Genomic DNA, 15,457 nt, shown 5'->3' with positions numbered 1-15,457 from the left:
GTTTATGTCTCAACCTGGACCAGCCCATTTATAAACATGTCGGGTTTGAGCCCGAAAAGTTTATAAATAAGCAGTTCCTGGTGCACGGTCTAAGCTCGATTGGCCTGACCTACTAGCCCAATCATATATATGATATATTTTGATTTTTTTGAATGTAATTAAGTGTAAAAGTCTATTCTAAATTGTTGATGATTTAATAAATATATTGAAATTTCTAAAATCTAAGACAATTAAAAACTATTTATGGCATGTTTGAAGCTTTAATAGTGCATTAGCCCATTTAAGGATTGATTATGCTCCGATTAGCCCGGCCAGTAGAAGCTCCGTCAAAGCCCAAAACTTGATCGAGCCCGACCTAGCCCAACTAATTTCTTAAACAGGAAGTTCACGATACAAGCCATGAGGCCCGTTAGGCCCGACCAAGCCTAACCGGTTGACACCCTACTTGGAAGCATCCGCCCCCTTTATTTGGGTGCAACCCCTACACTCCTAGACAACCATTTTTCTATTAATGATGGGAGTCAAATTTCCACCACAGTCTATCTCTCTCCTCCCCCATGTGAAATAACACATACAAGCAAAGGAAAAAAGATAAACCCTGCGGGTTGGGGGGGGGGGCTAGTAGAGGTTGTGCTCCCCCAAAATAGAATATTTCTTCATTTGCTTCCAAAATTTGGTGAAACAATAAGTGTTAACCTTAATTTTATACCTTTTACTATAAGCATTTTTACTTATTTATTATTATTATTATTATTATTATTATTTTTAATGAGGGTATGTCATATCATTTTATATAACTTCTTGAAAATTTTGTAGCTTTTACAAAGACATAATGACAAGTTTTGGTAAAGTCTTTTGTACTCCTACATTAAATAACTTTTAGGATTAAGAAAATGGACAATCAAAAGAATATCAGAACTTCTCACTTCACAGTTTTGGTGACGCCAATATGTAATCAATAAGAGTCTAATAGTAATTCTTGGTCAATCTTGTATTGGTGTTATGGTATGGACTATGGACTAAGGGTTAAAAAAAATAATAATAATAAAGAAAATAAGGGCAAATCCATTTGATCTGGATCAATATCAAACCACAAAGACCAATATCATGCTCGATACCATGAACTTAAATCAGGTGAGTTCCTTTCATATTATATGATAAGTGCATCATAGGTTTAACACTCTCAAGGGAATAAATTAATTTAGGAGAAGGGTTTTCTGCATGGTTTTGCATAATGCATGTCTTTGGATGAGAATGAGCGTCTACAATGCACCCTTCTTCAACTCCATGACTGTGCACACAACTTTTTGGTATTAATTTATAACTAAAGTCAGACATTGTTTTCTCATTTTATTTTAGAAAAAGGTTGGATACACTGTAAGTATATTATAAACTAACATTCATTGTGTCTATCTCTCTTCCTCTATTATTTTATTTTGTTTTATTTTATTTTTGAATAAATAGTTGATATTATTGTTTAAAGAATTTTTTAGACCTCACAATCCGACATAGGTATAATATCATGTGATTTAAGTGTTTTAATTTAGTAATAAATGGAAGGTTTAAAACACGTGATTTTAATGTTTTAAAATAATAAATTAGTCCGAACTGCAGTTTTTAAAGCACGCAATTTAAATGTTTTAATTCGGAAAAAGACGAAACGCGTTCTTTGTTGTTCTGTGAACACCTTTGAACGTACAGGGAGGAGCGTATTATTGATTTATCTGGGCTGGTTGCTTCTTAGCTTGTAGTCTAAAGATCATTCTTAATCGATAGTCCTCGTTCAATGAGTCAACGGAATTTTTAACCTTTTAATGATGGGAAAAGGGTCAACGTATTTTCTCCACAAGAGATCCTTGCATAAAAAATATAGAGGGAAAAAGTGTGTTACTGGCCGTTCATACTTATGTCGAGACTCAAATGGGTGGTAAAATGACCACCCTCAAACTCCATGATGAAACTAATTGGAAAAAAACCCCCATGATCGATGCCCATGCCTACAACACTATCATTGACCCATGCATTGATATAAAAATCATGTGATCATATTGTTGTAATCCTGAGAGGGGGATGAATCAGTGAATCTAATTCTGATTCTCAAAAACCTATCTGATATTTGGTCAAGAAAAACCTGATATACCTGTCCCTGTTTGTACACAGTCGTATACACACTCAGCCTCTCATAGACACTTTCAAGTGTACACACTCATTCTACATTCCACGCATTTCAATATAAAATACAAACAATAAGCACCCACAACATAGGATTTTTACGAGGTTCGACAATTTACCTACACCCCAGGAGTAGTGCCTATAAAGGCTTCGTACCTACTCAATACACTACTTTTGACTGCACCCAGAGTCGGGAGCACCTACACTCAATTTTCTCAAGTCGAAGCTAAGATGACACTCGTAGTGCCGGTACAATATGTAGCACCCACTACACGGGAGCACCCACTCCCGGTGCTTAACACCCATTAAGCACTCAATAAATAATATAATAAATTTGGGCTTATATCAATGTCTTACAGTCAAGCTATGCCTAACATATACAACCACAACTAGCTAGCATGCTTACAGTTCATCCACAATCATGATTTAAAGTATCTCCGATACCGATACGATACCCTCCGATACGTATCTTAAATTTAGCCGATCGATACGATACACACCAATATGATACATGAAATTTTTAAAATCCTTTCGTATCGATATATATCCTATGATACATATCGATATGCACCAATACACTATCGATGCGTATTGATACTCTATGAAAAATATAAAATCAAGGTGAAATATACGTTTTTGTATGTATCAGTACGTATCGGTGAGTATTTGTATGTATCGATTGATACATATTGATGAGTATCAGTACATATCAGTGAATATCGGTATGTATCGATCAGTACATGTCGATGAGTATCGATACATATCGGTGAGTATCGGTATGTACCGATACAGTGCGCTACGGTCATATAATAGTCAAGATGGGTATTTTTTCAAAAGACACGATTTTTTGAGGTGTTTTTGTTCCAAAGTTACTGTCAGTCATATTTCTCTCTAACTAAAGTGGAAATCAAGGTTTTGAACAAGGATTTTACATTTATGGGACAACTACAAACCTTGAATTCTTAGTGCGATACCCTCAATTTAGTGTTTATGCATAGAACATGTTATCAATAACTTTTTTTAATAAATTTTTAATGCAAAAGTGTTTAAAAAGGTTTTTTATATCCATTTATGTATGTATCTTTAGCGTATCTTAGCGTATCTTCGATACGATACGATACCCCCTGATTCATATCTTAATTTTAGTCGACTGATACGGCGACCGATACCGATACTTTAATCCTTGTCCACAATTAACCTAGTATATATACATTCATCAACAACTAACCCTAACATACATACATGCATATAATGTAAATCAAAAGTTAGAGAATCTCACAACTGATTACCTGGGATGACTGAAAACTTGTACTAACAAGTTTGGTGTTCACACCTTTTCTCTCTTTGGCTTCTTGCTCTTTAAAGTAAACACATCTTTCCATTCTTCTCTTCCTCCTTGGCTTTGAGTTAATGTATCATTAACATACCTCAACCACATCTTTTACCTCATTTAATGGCCTAAGAACATTTATCATCAAGTATTCATATTCATTCAAGGACCAACAAATAAAGGAAAGTTTCTCTTACCAAAACTGTAACCTTTTTTCACTCAAAACTCATTTTTCTTGCTTCCATAGTGTAGGACTTGAAAAAATGAAGAAGTAGAAAATTGGTTCACCCAAATCCGAGTTAAAATGAGGGAGATATGACCATTTGAAGTTAGAGCATTGAGATAGCCAAAAATAGAATCTTCGTAGGAGTGACGTAGGCTACACAGGTGGCGCGCTCAACAAAGGCGCAGATCTGGCCGTAGATCTCATCAAAAGGTATCTCTTAATCTGNGCGGGCGGGTGGGGGGGGGGGCTAGTAGAGGTTGTGCTCCCCCAAAATAGAATATTTCTTCATTGGCTTCCAAAATTTGGTGAAACAATAAGTGTTAACCTTAATTTTATACCTTTTACTATAAACATTTTTATTTATTTATTTATTTATTATTATTATTATTATTATTATTATTATTATTATATATATATATTTTTTTTTAATGAGGGTATGTCATATCATTTTATATTACTTCTTGAAAATTTTGTAGCTTTTACAAAGACATAATGACAAGTTTTGGTAAAGTCTTTTGTACTCCTACATTAAATAACTTTTAGGATTAAGAAAATGAACAATCAAAAGAATATCAGAACTTCTCACTTCACAGTTTTGGTGACGCCAATATGTAATCAATAAGAGTCTAATAGTAATTCTTGGTCAATCTTGTATTGGTGTTATGGTATGGACTATGGACTAAGGGTTAAAAAAATAATAATAATAAAGAAAATAAGGGCAAATCCATTTGATCTGGATCAATATCAAACCACAAAGACCAATATCATGCTCGATACCATGAACTTAAATCAGGTGAGTTCCTTTCATATTATATGATAAGTGCACCATAGGTTTAACCCTCTCAAGGGAATAAATTAATTTAGGAGAAGGGTTTTGTGCTTGGTTTTGCATAATGCATGTCTTTGGATGAGAATGAGCGTCTACAATGCACCCTTCTTCAACTCCATGACTCTGCACACAACTTTTTGGCATTAATTTATAACTAAAGTCAGACATTGTTTTCCCATTTTATTTTAGAAAAGGTTGGATATACTGCAAGTATACTATAAACTAACATTCATTGTGTCTATCTCTCTTCTTCTATTATTTTATTTTATTTTATTTTATTTTTAAATAAATAGTTGATATTATTGTTTAAAGAATTTTTTAGGCCTCACAATCCGACATAGGTATAATATCATGTGATTTAAGTGTTTTAATTTAGTAATAAATGGAAGGTTTAAAACACGTGATTTTAATGTTTTAAAATAATAAATTAGTCCGAACTGCAGTTTTTAAAGCACGCAATTTAAATGTTTTAATTCGGAAAAGGACGAAACGCGTTCTTTGTTGTTCTGTGAACACCTTTGAACGTACAGGGAGGAGCGTATTATTGATTTGTCTGGGCTGGTTGCTTCTTAGCTTGTAGTCTAAAGATCATTCTTAATCGATAGTCCTCGTTCAATGAGTCAATGGAATTTTTAACCTTTTAATGATGGGAAAAGGGTCAACGTATTTTCTCCACAAGAGATCCTTGCATAAAAAATATAGAGGGAAAAAGTGTGTTACTGGCCGTTCATACTTATGTCGAGACTCAAATGGGTGGTAAAATGACCACCCTCAAACTCCATGATGATTTTAATTGGAAAAAAACCCCATGATCGATGCCCATGCCTACAACACTATCATTGACCCATGCATTGATATAGACATCACGTGATCATATTGTTGTAATCCAGCAGTCACTGAGAGGGGGTGAATCAGTGAGTCTAATTCTGATTCCTAAAAACCTATCTGATATTTGGTCAAGAAAAACCTGATATACCTATCCCTGTTTGTACACAGTCGTATACACACTCAGCCTCTCATAGACACTTTTAAGTGTACACACTCATTCTACATTCCACGCATTTCAATATAAAATACAAACAATAAGCACTCACAACACAGGATTTTTACGAGGTTCGATAATTTACCTACACCCCAGGAGTAGTGCCTATAAAGGATTCGTACCTACTCAATACACTACTTTTGACTGCACCCACAGTCGGGAGCACCTACACTCAATGTTCTCAAGTCGAAGCTAAGATAACACTCGCAGTGCCGGTACAATATGTAGCACCCACTACACGAGAGCACCCACTCCCGGTGCTTAATACCCATTAAACACTCAATAAAGAATATAATAAATTTGGGTTTATATCAATGCCCTATAGTCAAGCTATGCCTAGCATATACATCCACAACTAGCTAGCATGCTTACAGTTCATCCACAATTAACCTAGTATATATACATTCTTCCACAACTAACCCTAACATACATACATGCATATAATGTAAATCAAAGGTTAGAGAATCTCACAACCGATTGCCTGGGATGACTGAAAACTTGTACTAATAAGTTTGGTGTTCACACCTTTTCTCTTCTTGGCTTATTGCTCTTCAAAGCAAACACATCTTTCCGTTATTCTCTTCCTCCTTGGCTTTGAGTTAATGTATCATTAACACACCTCAACCACATCTTTTACCTCATTTAATGGCCTAAGAACATTTATCATCAAGTATTCATATTCATTCAAGGACCAACAAAGAAATGAAAGTTTCTCTTACCAAAACTGTAGCATTTCTTCACTCAAAACTCATTTTTCTTGTTCCATAGTGTAGGACTTGAAAAAATGAAGAAGTAAAAAATTGGTTCACCCAAATCCGAGTTAAAATGAGGGAGATATGACCATTTGAAGTTGGAGCATTGAGATAGCTAGAAATAGAATCTTCGTAGGAGTGACGTATGCTACACAGGTGGCGCGCTCAACAAAGACGCAGATCTGGCCGTAGATCTCATAAAAAAGTATCTATTAATCTGAACCGTCCGATTAAACCAATGGACAACAGATCTAAACCATAGGTTTTGAATCTCTATGACGCCATCATGATGTATGAAATGACATTGTCAGACGGGTTGTCGATTACCGATTGGTTGGTGTAACGAGTTTCACGATATGCTATTGACTAACTTTAATAAAGCTCCATCGATATTGACCGTTAGATCGGAACCGATCTTATATCATTGGCTCAGATCAAGATATGGATAATCTTTTTATAGATTTTATGCACATGTGTTACACACAATCAAAACTCAATATAGTGAAGTGTCACACCATCATATCAATACACTCAATCAATGACAAACCTCTTGTAAGCATCTTCAAAACAAGCTCTTGCACGAACCGTCAGATCTGAATCTGACCGACGTGGCTCAATCTGATCCGTGTATTAAGGATCCCTCTGATTCTCTTATATACACATAAACCCCTGCTTTCATATTTCTAGTGCTAAACACCCCTTATCAACTAAGACCTTCAAAATCTCAAAATTACATAGAAGCCCTTAAAATTTTAAAAATAAATTCCAAAAAATCCACCCAACACCGAGAGCATACTGATGAATTTTCGGTCTGGATTTTGAACCGGCTTTACGGAAACACTTATAACTTTTTCATACGATATCCGATCGAGATGAAACGAAGTGCGTTGGAACCATAACTGGACTCTCTATGACTTTTCAGAAGACTCAATCATCTGACTCAACCATGTAAAAATACCAAAATACCCCTAGACATTTCTAATGACGCATCTTTCTCATACGGAATCGGACCGCGATGAAGAACTGTTGGAAAGATTGGATTTTTTTCGTATTGTTACATGGAGAACACTTTCTTTCAAAATTTTATCTTCAATTTCAAAACTACCATTGACTGCCACAAATGCCGTAACTTCTTCATACTGTATCGGAATGCGACAAAATTAGAACTAGACTAGATAAATTACAATTTATATTTTTCATGAAGAAACAATCTTCCAAAAATGTCATTTTCACTTCTAAAAATACCTCCGAGCGTAAATAGGTCAATTTTACCAGTTTTGACCCAGAAAATCACATCACATATTAAGGATGTATCAAACTATTCTATACATACCAAGCGGCTCTGTTATCTCATCGGTGACATTGGACACTACTATGTCGTCATTTTCATCCATGTCACCCAGATTGACTATATCATCATTGTCACGTGGTCGGATTACCAACAAGGATAACCATAAAACAACACATATAACAATCTCACTCCCGAATAAAATATACTTAGGTTACACATGTGTCTCGTATTTTACCAACAAGGACAACCATAAAACAACACATATAACAATCTCACTCCCGAATAAAATATACTTAGGTTACACATGTGTCTCGTCATAAAATATTTATAAATATGGCGAATTATTACTATCATCAAGGTCTATTATTTTTGTAAATGTCCCTGAACATTTATACTACTTGCTATTTGTTAAATTGCAGAATTTAATTCAATAAAATATTACATTTTCCATTGGCACACATGTTGGATATATTCATGTGTGTATGACCATGACATTGTCGTGCACTCTCTTGACTCAGGTAAAAACATAGAAATCAGATAAAAAAGACATGAAAATGGATGGTTTAGATTTATCTAATATTTTATTGGAAAAACATCACAAAAGTCAATATGATCCCTCTATCTGGACACGAAGGAAGTGAAATGACTGTCCCACCCCCTCACAGAAGGTGAAAATTCTATCCTTATTAATGCTTTTGTATACTCTCTCACTACTTTGGGAGAGGATTTTCTAAAAAATAGTGTGATCCCTACATCAGTTTCCAAACCGATTAAGATCACTAAAAAAGTATCAAGGAAGTTGAGATTTCTGTCTTATATGAAACCTAGGTGATCATTTCGTTATCCACTGTGAGTGGTGTGTAGGAGTCACATTGCGGTTTAAAACATGTGATTAAAGTGTTTTAAAATAGGGAATAATAAATTAATACGAAATCTAAGGTCTAAAACACGTGATTTAAGCGTTTTAAATCGTCGACAAAGGTCGTAAGTCGTAACGCGTAACGCGTTCTTTGATGTGCTGTTAACGCCTTTGACTACGACTAGCAGAACGGAAATAGTGTGGGCCCGTTGCGTACTAGAGGGGGCATGTAGTCCACAGAGTTCACACTTCAATCTCCTCCGTGTCTTTCTTTTGTAATCTTCATTTTTCTCCTTTTTCACATTAGCGTCACACACAGATAAGAAAGAATATATCGTCTGGTGTAAGAAGCAAGAGAGATGGGAGAAACGATGAGGGGAGAAGGGATCGAGAGAGCGATGAAAGGCGATGGTAACCTCACAGACGTACGTTATCTTTCTGGTTTGCTGTTAAACCTCATCTGCCGCGAGGAATTGCAATGGATACTTGGAGTTGCAGCGGCGCCCAGGAGGGCGGAGGTTGGTGGTGGGATCGCTGCAGGTAAGTAGAACACTATCTACAGAATCTTGTTTGTATAAACACTCCACAGATGTGAATGTGATAGACTACTACTCTATCCTATTATGCTAAGCAAGGTTTCAGAAAAGGGAATCGTGAATCGAATTCGTTGGTGCCGATTACGATCCATATGGGCTGAAATCGATCAGAATCGGCTAAAATTGGCCAGAAACGGAGAAGAATTGTTTCCAACCCAAATCGGCCAATTTTCAACCATCCGATTCACGATTCTTGAAACTATGATACTAAGAATAAAACGCTGTCCTGTTGTTTAAATGTTGAAGAGATTCCTGTTGGCTCTGTTTGGTATTTAAGGGAAAAGGGAAATATTTGCAATTAATTTCCTAAAAAAATATCAGCATTTTTTCAAAATATGAATTTTCTTGTAAAAATATATTAATTTCTTATGAAATATTTGTATTTCCCTTACAAGCAAACAAAGCCGTCACATACACAACCCTGTATGAAAACTGGCCTCATATGTTTTTTGTTTTTGTATGCACAATTATGCATTACATATGCATATATGTAGAGGTGAATGCATGATAAGCATTTCATAAAAAACAAAAAATAAAAGGTATGCATGATTTTTTTTATCATTTTATTTTTTATTTTTGGATGAAAGGAAAAAATATATGCATGATAAGCACCATAAATTAAGTATCATAATTTACATTTTTGAGGGTAAATAAAGGAAAGTGTATTGTGATTTACATTATTGACTTTTCATTATGTGATTGAAAGTGACATATCATAAGTGCCTTTTGTTATATTAATAAAAGTTCATTTAAGTTAATGGTATACAAGGGTTTTAAAAAAATGGGGAAAAAAAAAGTTGTCACCTTGTTTGGTGCTTCATCCAGACACAAGAAGAATGGGTTCACCTGCTGGGGTTTTTAAAATTGGGAGTCGATTCACCTCAAAATCAGCACTAACTGATTCAACTAGTTCACAACAATTAGTGTTCAGTTCTTACTGATTTTATCAATTCAAATATTGATTCCGAGTTTTGGAACCCCCTCCAAATGAAAAATCTCACTCTTATTTGATGCCCCTGTGTTGGTGACGGAGGAGCTATGAAACTTGACCTTAATCTCTTCTTTTTGAAAAATAATTTGAAGTGACTTATAATTATGTCATTGTCTTGCACATTTTGAGTATATGTAAAATAATCATATTTACTCTCATTATAAATCCTTAGTAATATTAAAAATATATAAAAATAAGGTTTACATCATAACGAGTGTTAATAATGCTACTTCCTTGAGTCTATCTCTCTTCTCCTTCAAAGAAATGATGTATTTATCCTTCTCTTGTGGGAGGAGAGAGACTCAATTAAGGCTAGCACAAACTCCTCATCTGAGGATGGTATAGTGGTTTTAGCTTCTTGCTGATTTGGCTTGTATCTTGCCTTTTGACTCTTCTTGCTCTTTTTTTTAATATATTTTTATTAATCCAAAAAAAAAAAAGGCTAACGTAAACCACGCTCCCAAATAGAAAACTACTTTAATAAATATATGTAGGTAAAAATATTTTTTTTAATAAAAATAACATGTAAAAATGACAAAAAATTTGGCTATGGTCCAGTCCACGCAGGGTAATTCTTTGATAAGGTATGCAACTACAAAGTGAATAGAGATGGGAAGGATTGGGCTAAGGTGTGGATAGAGGTGGGGTATTTTAGGAGTTCATTTTTATTTTTTCTTGGGCTACATGAGAAATAAGTAACTTTGATGATTAAGTAAAACATTTCAAATAAAAAATAATGGATAGTATAAAACAAAATTTAAACCAATTTGTTTTATAATTAATTTTATTATCTCGTGGACTTAAGCAATTTTTCATTTAACTAAGGTGAGATTCACAAATAAATAAATATATATATATATATATATATATGAAAAAAAGAAGGCTTCTAGATCACAAGACCCTTGTACCAACGCATAGATCAATAACATCCGTGCTTTATGATGCGGTGCACAAGGGCTAGGCAACCTGACACTCCCTGCTCATGTATATAAAGGGGCAGATATTCCACCATATGTATTGACATTATTAATGTCAATTCTTAAAAAAAAAAAAAAATTCATGTCAATTCAATGGTTCACAGTGAAATTGCCTCATGATTCATATAAAAAGGGCCATATGGTTAGAAGACGTACGTGTTGACACTAAAAATGAGTACGTCATTTTTTCTATAATAAATAGGTTATAGACTTTGAGTCGTTTGACTCTGTTCTTAATTTGACATTGTTTTTGTAAAGTTTATGATATGTCACGGTTCAACAAAAGATAATAATAATTAGCAATTAAATTAAATGAAAAGGTTGGCACGTTGCTGATTGCCACCTAATTGCAAGGTTTGAAACACGTGATTTAAGTGTTTTAAAAGGCGTTCGTTCATGTTTCTGTGAACACCTTTGCAAGGTTTGAAACACGTGATTTAAGTGTTTTAAAAGGCGTTCTGTCATGTTTCTGTGAACACCTTTGATTGGTAAGTCAAAATTTAGTACTAAATGCATTCATATGGTTTAAAACACGTGATTTCATTTTTTTTTAATTTAAAGTCAGCACTCACAGAATGGTGCGAGTGCATTAGGTGGGCCAGCCCTTGTACAATCCAAATACTGTTATTACTTTATAATGCACAATAAAAAATTATATAAAAAATAAGGCATAAGGTTATATGCATATATAGGTGCGAGGAAGACAATTGGTGGTTGAAATAACCAAAATCCCCTCTATTTGATGAAGTGTTCGATCTTATGTGCGATCATGCATGAATCCCTTTTTATTTATAATTTTTTTTTTTTTTTGTCATTTGACATTTTTTGTTGGATATGACTAACGAGTACATTTGAACGTGATTGTCATGTGATCAGGGAGGAGTCATCCATGGGTATCAAATGTAATTAATCAATCATCAAACTAAGGATACTATTAATTGGTTCGATTTTGGTGTATAAATTTTGATTCGATGTAAGATTTTTTAAGTGAAATCAAAACTGAACCATTTAGTAAACAATTTCATAAATGATTTCGGTTTAAATGATTTTCTTATGTTTTCTAATTTTTTATCCAAAGAATTTTTTTATAGCTAAAATTTATACTGAAATGGTATAAATTATAACTTTGAATTGAATTGTTTTTTGTTATATGCTTTTATTAATAGTTATTTGAAGTAAACTTAATTTTTTTGATTGAAATGTATGTAAACTAAACATTGAATGACTTAAAAAGACTTCGTATATGTTAATCGGTTTAACGGTTTATCTAAACAGTTACCAACGGTTTAAACTTTAAAACCAAAATCAAACCATTTAATGAACGGTTTCATAGTTTCCGTATACACAATTTGATTTAGATTAATGGTTTCGATTTCAAATTCACATCCGTCACTATTTTGGTAAAACAATACCCTGAATTTTGAAATGGATATTTTATTTTAATTTTTTGTCTTGCACATCAATAAAATGTTTTTCCCTTTTCTAATTCTTGTGCAATTTCATATTCATTTTCAGAATTTTTTTTATAAAATATTTTGTAGTTAAACAGACGCAACCTTAGGATGAATTGATGTTTTAAATATTTGGATACCTTGTCTAAGTTTAAAATCCGTGTTGGACTAAATATTTAAATTTACCACTCTTGTTTTCATCATTTTTATTTAACTAATGAAATTTTAAATTCACATATAATTATAGTGTATTGATTTGGTGTCAAATGGATACGGCATGATATATATATATATATATATCAAACGGAATTAAAATTGATGGTGATTGTTACCATGAACTAAATCCATGTCTGTGCATTGCTTCAACACATGTTTTTGTACTATGTTTTTGAACACTTGGATTAGGGTTAGTTAAATGTATTTTTCTAACTAAGCTAATGTAGAAGTATAAAATACATCTTGGATGGTCTCCGTAAGGGATTGAGCAACAACGAGGCTGGGGTTAATATTGACCATTTATAAATAAGGGACAATGTTCAACACAACCTATCTACAAAATATTTTACAAATTTATTTTGTTCATCTAAAAAACACTAATGCATGAAATATATGCACTTCAGGAAGCGAGGTCCTATGATCAAACCTTTGCCGTTGCACCGAACCTCTTGGGGCCACGGTCCTATGTAAGTGTCAAAGATCCAAACACCCTTGGTATTAAAAAAAAAAATTGAGAGGACACATGCTTGTATCTTCAACACACCTTATTTTTAAGCGTTTCATGTACCAATAAGACAATGTTCTTCTTCTCTTAAATTAATAAAAAATAAGCATTATCCATTCATGTTACCCAGCCTAAATATAACCTCTTTTTCTGTTTTCCTTTTTAAAAAATAGAATTTATTAATCAAATAAATCCGAGTAGAATTTCCTGACTGAGATAACAAAGGTATTTAAAAGAAAGAGGTGGACCATGAATCGACAACCACCGATCAAGGATAAGCGTGTCCCAAAACAAACTTTTATAACACATGATTGTAGTGTATTAAAAAACACGTGATTATAGTGTTTTAATATGCAGTTTCAAAAGAAGGTCTATCTCCAGTCGAGTGGGCCCCTATCATTGGGAATGGGGGTGGAGTCCGTGTGTGCTTCGGTCCCACCTAGAAATCTATAGCCGGGAATCTGAGAGGCCGCGTTGGAATGTATCTTGACCGTTGAACAAAGACTAGAACGCGGCCTCCATGGGTATTGGCCGATCAAAAATTACAAAAAACCAATGTAACTCACAATTTATAGTTGGATTTACAAAGCTTTTGAATAAAAAATTCCAAAAAATTAAAGATATGTGCAAATTTTTTTCCCCTCATTCCTGACTTCATTTTCCAACTGATCTAATCTTAGGTCAATATAAATGGAGGAGATCCCATGCCCAATTCTAGGTTTTTGAACGTTGCTCCCAAGGAAGGTTTTAAAACTCAAATCAACATTGTTTGAATCAACTGAGTTGCTTGAGACTGATTTCGAATAAATGTCATTCTACGAGTACTGAATCCAAACGTTGTAGACTGATTTCCATACCTTTTCAAAAGAAGACAACTACTAGTGCAAGTTGATTAAAAGTGGAACCCCGCCGATTTGATGAATACTCTTTAGTCCTCAGACCTTATCCATTTGTCCATGCGCTTTCCGTTTGTATTGTATAAAAAAAAGGAAAAATATCCTTATCAGGTTGCGTGCGGCTTGTGCGTAGACACATGATCACATGAAATGACCATCCGCATCTTGAAATAAAAAAAATCTCACTACCTTGATGTCCCATGCCCTGTGTACAAAAATCCTCTGCAGAATTGTAATGAGCGGCATGAGGATCCAATGGCTGGGGTACATACCGGGGCCCTCTTAGCTGTTGGAACCTCACTGCTACTCATTGCTCACTTCAGAGGATTTGAGTCTATGCACTTCCCCTTTATATCGTATAAAAAAAAATGGAAAAAATATCCTCGTTAGATTGCGTGTAGGTTACGTATAAACACATGACCAAGTGAAATGACCACCTCACCCCTTGAAATAAAGTTCACCAGCTTGATGCCCCTATGTACTAAGGGTGTTAATTGGTTCGGTTTCAGTGTATACAGTACAGCTCGCTGCGGTTCACATTTAATTGCCTGAAACCAAAATCAAACCATTTACTAAACGGTCGCACTTTCTAAAATTTGAACCGTTAAATAAAAGGTTTTGGTTTCACAGTTTTGATCGCGGTTTAATCTATACGGTTTCTAAACAGTTAGCAATCGTTGCTAATTTATTTGCATGCTTACTGAAATTTTCTTTTGTTGATAAACGCTTCAATCTTGAATCAAATTAATGAGGCATTGAACAAGCAAAGATTTAACTATATAACTACATAATAGGAGTAAATTATTGAATAGATTGTTGGACAACCTCTATGGTCCTTAATTCTTCCCTAAATTAAACTCATTTTGTTTTGTTAAAACAACCAAACAACTAAGCAAAAGAAAATATTACATGAAGAAAGTGAAATACAAACAAAACTGCTAATGGATACAACTTATCATTATTGTTCTACAGTTAAAGAGCATGAGACACTAAAAACACATCAAACCGCTTATTCAATTAAATTGCTATATGGGTTAAACAGGTCAGTTTTGACAGTGTAAATGGTTTGATTTTTATAGTATCAATTCAGTTTGAAACGGATGGGTTAGACGGTTAAAATCGAACTGACCCGTTTAACTAATCGGTCTTAAACTTGAAACCAAAACCAAACCATTCACTAAACTGTTTTACGGTTTCAATGTAAACGACTTGATTTGATTTTGATTTCAAATTCACATCCTTACCATGTACACTCTCTTTGACCTTGACACTTGGGCAAGGGCATACACCTTGACAACAAAACTTCTACCCATAAAAAATAAGG

At 34.1% G+C, this 15,457-nt stretch overlaps 1 long non-coding RNA gene across 1 annotated transcript; it reads left to right on the top strand.

The window, feature by feature from the left end:
* The first annotated feature begins 8,744 nt into the window (after positions 1–8,744).
* Positions 8,745–13,362, top strand: LOC122063933. Its single transcript, XR_006135526.1, has 2 exons — positions 8,745–9,041; positions 13,137–13,362. It is a non-coding gene; the product is annotated as an uncharacterized LOC122063933 (long non-coding RNA).
* The last annotated feature ends 2,095 nt before the right edge of the window (positions 13,363–15,457 follow it).

The sequence above is a fragment of the Macadamia integrifolia genome, unplaced genomic scaffold (assembly GCF_013358625.1).
Source record: "Macadamia integrifolia cultivar HAES 741 unplaced genomic scaffold, SCU_Mint_v3 scaffold1495, whole genome shotgun sequence".
NCBI classification, from domain to species: domain Eukaryota; kingdom Viridiplantae; phylum Streptophyta; class Magnoliopsida; order Proteales; family Proteaceae; genus Macadamia; species Macadamia integrifolia.
Note: the sequence above shows the minus strand (reverse complement) of the source record. Positions and strands in the feature narration are given on the sequence as shown.